The sequence below is a fragment of the Rhinoraja longicauda genome, chromosome 32, assembly GCF_053455715.1.
Source record: "Rhinoraja longicauda isolate Sanriku21f chromosome 32, sRhiLon1.1, whole genome shotgun sequence".
NCBI lineage: Eukaryota > Metazoa > Chordata > Chondrichthyes > Rajiformes > Arhynchobatidae > Rhinoraja > Rhinoraja longicauda.
The window spans coordinates 27,106,859-27,115,128 of NC_135984.1; the positions used below are offsets into that span (position 1 = coordinate 27,106,859).

At 53.7% G+C, this 8,270-nt stretch overlaps 1 protein-coding gene across 7 annotated transcripts in view; it reads right to left on the bottom strand.

Annotated features, from left to right (window-relative positions):
- Positions 1-7,940, bottom strand: part of st3gal4 (ST3 beta-galactoside alpha-2,3-sialyltransferase 4) — an 88,230-nt gene extending 80,290 nt beyond the window's left edge. For 6 of the 7 annotated variants that reach the window (XM_078426531.1, XM_078426530.1, XM_078426529.1 and 3 more), the window contains exon 1: positions 6,063-6,223. The gene's annotated coding sequence lies outside the window, so the exon portion shown is untranslated. Of the gene's footprint in view, positions 1-6,062; positions 6,224-7,870 lie in introns of those variants that run through there. The other variant, XM_078426527.1, reaches the window with a different exon arrangement.
- Positions 7,941-8,270: the final 330 nt, after the last annotated feature.

The window sequence follows — 8,270 nt, forward strand, 5'->3', positions numbered from 1 at the left end:
CACTCGGGACAATTTACAGAAGCCAATTAACCTACAAACCCGCATGTCTTTAGAGTGTGGGATGAAACCGGAACATCCGGAAAAAACAGGAGAAACAGCAAGGAAACAAGCCCTTCGGCCCACCGAGTCCGCGCCGACCAGCAATCCCCGCACAGTGGCACTATCCTACACACCAGGGACCATTTACAATTTTGTTTTAACCAAAGCCAATTAACCTACAAAGCTGTACGTCTTTGGAATGTGGGAGGAAACCAGAACACGCGGAGAAAACCCATGCAGGTAACGCGGTGAACGTACAAACTATGTACAGACAGGCTTGAACACGGGTCTCTGGAGCTGTGAGCACTGAAAGACAGCAATTGTACCGCTGTGCCACTGTGCCGATCTTAGGCTGAGATCAGACTTTTCACAGATTTTGAAGTTGCAAGATTGTGCTCATGTACAGTGCCATTTGTCTGCACAGCATGCAGAACAAGCATGTCACTGTATGTGAGTACACATGACAACAAAGACAGCAAGCAGTGAACCATTGACCTCATGATCTTTAAGGGAACAATCTGGTCTCAAAAGGGAATTCTCCAGATCCATAGGCATTCAAAGTGAATAGTTGGCTGGGGCAAAGGCGTTATTTGAGCCAATGAAGACCAATCTAGACAGTCTCTGGGCCAGCACCAGTGCGATGGGCCAAATGGCGGACCTCAGTATCATTCATAATTCAGAGTGTTTCTCTGTTTTTGTACCCTTTAAAAGGAACTCCATTATCTTCCCTCTTCTGACCTTGATCTGATTTTCTGCCGTTACAGAGTCGTGTTATGTTTTGATATCGAGGAATCACTTGTAACCATCTGCAAACCCGGTTCATTTTCCCAATACATGTAACAGCCTCTGCTTTCCCATATCACATCTTATCTTTAAATAATGTATTTTTAGCTTAGTTTAGTTTAGGGGTACAGCGCAGAAACAGCCTACAGCCCACCGTGCCCGTGCTCGCGTCGATCCGTAATCTCCATAAACTAACACTACCCTACACACCAAGGACAATCCACAATTTTTCCAAAGGCAATTAACCTACAATTAACAATTGTATGTCGTTGGAGTGTGGGAGGAAACCAGAGCACCCGGTGGAAACCTTGCGAACATACAAACTCCGTACTGACAGTGCCCGTAGTCAGGAATGAACCCGGGTCTCTGGCGCCGTACGGCAGCAACTCTACCGCTGCGCCACCGTGCCGCCTTAATTTTAATTATTACTAGACGACCCGTGGACCCGTTGGGTCCAAATGCGCTTGAACAATTGGTTGTTCAGAAAGCAGCCAAAACGGTACACGAGAGCGCAACAACGTGAACGAAACACGGCCCGTGGACCCGTTAGGTTCCCGTTGTGATGGAAGTTCAGGCGCAGGGCACACTGGGACGGGCGCTGGTCCTCCCGGCGCTGCCGCGCAGGCATGCCATCGCCGGGCCCGGCAACCGTAAATGACCGGTCAACCCGTTGGGTTCACCGTTGTGACACAAGACACCCTCCCCCAACTGTGCAGGCACGGCTGCCGGGCCCAAAAGATTCATTCATAGTGTCATCAATCATACAGCAAGGAAAGAGACCCTGGAGCCCACTTGTCCATGCTGCGCGGTCTACACTAATCCCATTTGCCCACATTTAACCTATATCCTCTAAACCTTTCCTATCCAGGATTAGATGGACCAACGCATCCTAACCCAAGGTCCAACGCATCCTAACGTAAGGTCCAATGCATCCTAACGTAAGGTCCAACGCATCCTAACCTAAGGGGCTTTGAACAATGATATTTCTATTCCAGATGGCAGCACTTTATTGCTTCTAAAATATTGTCTGCCAAATTATTATTTTTTCATTCATTTTGAAGGCTGCAGCTATCTCTGGCAAATACCATCATTTGTAGACACAAAAAACTGGAGTAACTCAGCGGGTCAGACAGCATCTCTGGGGGAAAAGGAATAGGTGACGTTTCGGATCGACTCTTTTTCAGACGCTTCTTCAGTCCGAAGAAGAGTCCCGACCTGAAACGCCACCTATTCCTTTTCCCCCAGAGATGCTGTCTGGCCCGCTGAGTTACTCCAACGTTTTGTGTCTATCTTCAGTTTAACCAGCATCTGCACAAATGCCCTCATTTGTTGGCCTCGTCTATTGGTGAGGGGTTATTGAGGTCTATCCATTGCTCTCCTCCTGTTGAAGATGCTCCCACAGAGCTGGTGGTGAGAGAGTTCCAGTTTAGGTTTGTTATTGTCACCTATTCCAACATTCTATGAAAAGCTTTGCTTTGCGTGCTGCCTAAATAAATCAGATACATTACATATAAATACAATCAAGTCAAACTCAAATGCAATAGACAGAGCAAAGGGGAAGAAGGGTGAGTGCAGAATACAGTTCTCAGCATTGTAGAGCATGGTTGCAGATCAGTTCCATAGACAAAGTCCAATGTTCTCAATGCAATGAGTGGCACGGTGGCATACTGCCTCACAGCACCAGAGACCCGGGTTCAATCCTAACTACGAGTGCTTGTCTATACAGTTTGCACGTTCTCCCCGTGATCATGTGGGTTTTCTCCGAGATTTTCGGTTTCCTCCCACACTCCAAAGACGTACAGGTTTGTAGGTTAATTGGCTTGGTGTAAATGTAAAATTGTCCCTAGTGTACGTAGGGTAGTGTTAATGTGCGGGGATCGCTGGTCGGTGCGGAATCGGTGGGCCGAAGGGCCCGTTTCCGTGCTGTATCTCTAAACTAAACTAGAGTAGAGGTGAATTGGACAAGGACCAATCAGAAGCTTGATAACAGAGGGGAACAAGTTGTTCTCGAGTCTGGTGGTGCGCGCTTTCAAGCTTCTGTACCTTCTGCTGGAAGGGAGCATGGAGAAGAACGAATGACCATGGTGGGACAAATCTCTGATTATGTTGGTTGCTTTTCTGAGGTAGCGTTATGTTAATGATGGGAAGTCTGGCCTGCATGAGGGACTGGGCTACATCTACAATCCGCTGCAATTTCTTGCTGTCATGAGCAGCGCTGTTCCCAAACCAAGCTGTGATGCAACCCAACAGTGTGCTGTCTATGGGAGGTTGATATATCCCTAACCCATGATGGTGGGAAACTTGCCTAGGGTTTCCCACAGATGGCAAAATTACCTTAAGACACACTACAGCCATTTAGATGATTAGATATTGTAGGTTTGTTCAAAAAGAAACACAATATGCAAGTTTAGAAAGCTGAAATCAGACAAGACTCTTGAGGAATATAAAGGGAGAGCTGAAATGCCCTTGATAAATAGGATTAAGGGGAATTCCAAAGCTGGGGTTATGGGGAGAAGGCAGGAGAATGGGGTTAGGAGGGAGAGATAGATCAGCCATGATTGTATGGTGGAGTAGACTTGATGGGCCGAATGGCATAATTCTGCTTCTATCACTTATGACCTGATGTTAAAGAGTAATTTTGTAATGAGGGAATTGGCAAGTCCAAAGGTGGAAAATGTAGACACAAAGGGACTACAGATGCTGGTTTACAAAAATAGACACAAAGTGTTGCAGAAACTCAACGGGTCAGGCAGCATCCCTGGTGGACAATGAGTAGGTGAAGAGTCCAACATGAAACGTTGCTGATTCATGTCCTCCACAGATGCTGCCTGACCCACTGAGTTATTCCAGCACTATATCCAAAGGAAGGATTTTAAGCATAGACCCAGAAGAAGAGGACAAGGTTCTAAATGAGTAGTTTGCATCAGTATTCACCAAGGACGATGTGGATGATGGGGAGATGAGGGAGGTTGGTTGATTTTCTAGCACATACTAGTGTGAAGAAGGTGCTGGTGTCTTCAAAACATTCGGATTAAGGTGAGAGGGGGAAAGTATAAAGTTGATTTTTTTTAAACAGAGAAGAAAAAAGGCAAACGAGGTAGCCTGGAAGATCAGAATGTTCTTCCACAGGATATGAGAGGTCCGTTCACGAGTTTGAGAACAGTGAGGAAGAAGCTATTCTTGGCAGAAACGATACAACAGCTTCACTTAAGAGGCATGTAGATAAATATGTGAACAGACAGGGAATAGAAGGTACTGATCATGTGCAGGCAGGTGGCTCTGTTTATTTTGGCATCATTGTGGGCTGTGTTGTTCTACATTCCTGTAGGATAGCTGTTCCAGTTTAGATATGTAAGAAGGAACTGCAGATGCAGGTTTGCACCAAAGATGGACACAAAAACTTCAGTCTGAAGAAGGGTCTCTACCCAAAACATCACCTATTCCTTTCCTCCAGATATGCCGCCTGTCCCGCTGAGTTCCTCTAGTATTGTGTGTCTATCGTCCAGTTTAGTTTAGAGATACAGCACGGAAACAGCCCCACTGAGTCTGTGCCGGCCAAAGATCCCAGCACACACTAGCCTGGAGTGTGGGGGGAAACCGGAGCACCCGGAGAAAACCCACGCAGGTCACGGGGAGATCGTACAAACTCTGTACAGCCAGCACCAGTAGTCAGGATCGAACCCGGGTCTCTGGCGCTGTGAGGCAGCAACTCTACCGCTGCGCCACCGTGCCTTCAGATTCCAGATTCCTGATATTTGAGAGGACTGCAGGAGTGGCTTTATCACGTCCAAATTCCATGCTGAAGTCGAGCAGCACTGAGATTTCCCACAGCAAAAGCATTCACTCGTATGTCGAGTTGCCAGCTCCCCGAACCCCATCGCCCTCCCCACTTGACTTGCAGAAATTACCGAAAAGCAAATAAAGTCAATACTATTCCAGCCCAAAGTGTCGGAATGGCCCACAACTCAGCCACAATCAGGTCAAGGCAGCACCAAAATACATGTGCAATTAAACAATAATGGTCAGTCAACATCCACAGTGGACACAGGTCCAGGCAGAAAGGAAAATGGTTGCTTTAATGTAAAAAATCCCAATAATCTAAAAAACCATAAAATGTGAAAAGGGCAAACACAGAATATGAGCATCTACAGACCAAACAAAAACAACGTGCAGTTGGTGCCGTGACTAACAGCATCACTAACAGTTCAGGAAGGGAGACGGGGATGTGGCACAACCAAAACTATAATGACTGAGGAGGTGGCAGATTGTTAAGTGAGTCTTTGCAACAGATCTTAACGGTTTAAACATGATGTAATTTGTCCGTCTGTATACAGGGGTATTGGTCAACTGGCCCGACTCTCCTGGAGTGGAGGGGAGGGGGGGGCAACGGGAGGGGAGGGGAGGGGAGGGGGCAAAGGGGGGGAAGGGAAAGGGAGAGGAGCCCTGGACCTGTGTCTCTCTTCTCCAACCCCCAACACACTCTCTCACATGCCCACAGGAATGCAAACTCTCTCTCGTGTAAACACGCACTCTCACTCACACTGGCAGCACACATCTCCATTCTCTCGTCTTGTCACTACACGCACACAGACAATCCTGCAATGACTGAGGGCAGACATTCACTCTGCGACACACACACCCTCCCTCTCCCTCTCCCTCTCCCTCACACACAGACCTCTCCCTCCATCTCTCCCTCACACAGACAAGAACATAAAGCTTCTCTCCCCCTCCTTCCCCACACACAATGGCGATCTCCCCGGGCCATGTTCGAGTAGAGAGAGGCTCAAGATGATGCCGGCCTTCCCCGGGTCACCCCGCGCTGGCCGGTCACGGAGCGGAGGGAGAGGAGGGGAGAGAGGGGGGGAGAGAGGGGGGGTGGGGGAGAGAGGGGGGGTGGGGGAGAGAGGGGGGAGGGGGAGAGAGGGGGGGTGGGGGAGAGAGGGGGGGGGAGAGGGGGGGGGGTGGGGGAGAGAGGGGGGGGGGAGAGGGGGAGAGGGAGGGGGGGGAGAGGGGGAGAGGGAGGGGGGGGAGAGGGAGAGGGGGGGGGGGAGGGGGAGGGGGAGGGGGAGAGGGAGGGGGGGGAGAGGGGGAGAGGGAGGGGGGGGAGAGGGGGAGAGGGAGGGGGGGGAGAGGGGGAGAGGGAGGGGGGGGAGAGGGAGAGGGGGGGGGGAGGGGGAGGGGGAGGGGGAGGGGGAGGGGGAGGGGGAGGGGGAGAGGGAGGGGGGCGCGTCCATGTGTACCTGGCTGGGGCAGCGCCGACCCCCGCTGTCTGCCCGCTGTCTGGGGGCTCCGCGGGTCCCGGGTCGCGGGTCGGGCAGCGCCTCCAGCCCGCGGGCGGGGACACGGGAGCGGCCCGAACACACACACCGCACCGTTACACGGGGAGAGAGAGAGTGCAGACAGTCCGCCCGCCCGCCCGCCCGCCCGCAACACAGGGGGGAGGGGGAGGAGGGGATGAGAGAGGGAGGGAGTGGAGAGAGGGACGAGGTGTGGAGTAAGGAGGGGTACAAGAGGGTGGATGGAGAGGACGGGGGGTGGAGTAAGGAGGGGTACAAGAGGGTGGATAGAGAGGACGGGGGGTGGAAACGGAGTGGGTGGAGGGGGAAGAGAAAGGGAGGGAGATGCGGGGTGAGGGAGGGAGGGAGTGGGGTGGTGGGGGGATGGGGTAGAGGGGGTCGGGGGCAAGGAGGGATAGAGGGGGGAGTAGAGGGGGCAGGGAGGGGTCGATTAGATGGGAGGGGGTAGGCGGGAGACAGTGAAGGGTGGTGATTGAGGGGCGGTGCGGGATGGGGGTTCGGGCTACAAGAGTGGGGGATAGCTGGGTGGGGGCGGGCTGGAAGGCTGGGGGAGGGGGTGTCTGGGGGGAGGGGTGTCTGGGTGATGGGGGGGAGGGGGTGTCTGGGTGGGGGGGGCTGGGGAGGGGGTGTCTGGGTGGGGGGGGAGGGGGTGTCTGGGTGGGGGGGCTGGGGGTGTCTGGGTGGGGGGCTGGGGGAGGGGGTGTCTGGGTGGGGGGGGCTGGGGGAGGGGGTGTCTGGGTGGGGGGGCTGGGGAGGGGTGTCTGGGTGGGGGGGGCTGGGGTATGGGGGAGGGGGTGTCTGGGTGGGGGGGCTGGGGAGGGGTGTCTGGGTGGGGGGGCTGGGGTATGGGGGAGGGGGTGTCTGGGTGGGGGGTCTGGGGTCTGGGGGAGGGGGTGTCTGGGTGGGGGAGGGGGTGTCTGGGTGGGGGAGGGGGTGTCTGGGTGGGGGAGGGGGTGTCTGGGTGGGGGAGGGGGGTGTCTGGGTGGGGGGGGCGCGGGCCAGTGCTGGGGCTGCGCTCTGTCCCCACTCTCTCTCCCCGGGCGCCGCCTTTGTTCTCTGCGTTGAAACCGACAACAAACTACCCCCCCCCGGACACCCCCCGCCGATGCGGACACGGGGGGATCTGCATCCGCCCCAGACCACCGGGTCTCTGCCAGGGAGGGAGGGAGCGGTCACCCGGACCCAGCCCCCTCCCCTCCCCAGCACAACGCCGCCGCTCATCACAACACACATACACACACCTACACACACACATAGACACAGTCACATACACTCACACACACCTACATACATATACATGCACACACGTACACACACGTACACACAGTCACACATACACTCACATACACACTCACATACACACACACACTCAAACTCACTCACACACCCACTTGCACACACACTCACATACACACACTCAGGCACTCTCACACACAGACCACAGACGTACATACACACATACCATAGCTCTCTCGCAACGCCCCCCCCCCCCCCCCCCCACACACACACCCACACACACACAGCGCCGGTGCATTAAACGTTATGTGTAAGACGGAACTGCAGATGCTGGTTTAAACCGAAGACACAAAATGCTGGAGTAACTCAGCGGGACAGGCAGCGTCTCTGGAGAGAAGGAATGGGAGACGTTTCGGGTCGAGACCCTTCTTCAGACTTGATGCTCCAGAGATGCTGCCTGTCCCGCTGAGTGACTCCAGCTTTTTGTGTCTCTTCGCATTGAACGTTATATTTACCTTCAAGGCCAGGAGATCAGTCACCCCGCCTGCTCACACCATGCCCCAACCACTGTGTCGGCATCACACCGTCCCCAGTGCAGGCGTCTGCTGCTAACACCACATCCATCACACGCCAAACTGTGCATGAGACAGCAACCTGTCCATACACATCACCCAGAACCACAACGCCAACGCGTCACTCTCCTCCCCACCCATACGGGACATGTGCGGGCGTTTGCATTTGTCTCGGGCGCTTCATTCTGAAGGACAGTGGATAAAATCACAACCTGCCCAAGAAGCGGAATGCCGAACCGAGAGAAGCGTGGTCCTGGTGGTCCTCTGTGAGAAGCGTGTCCTGGTGGTCCTCTGTGAGAAGCGTGTCCTGGTGGTCCTGTGGGAGAAGCGTGGTCCTGGTGGT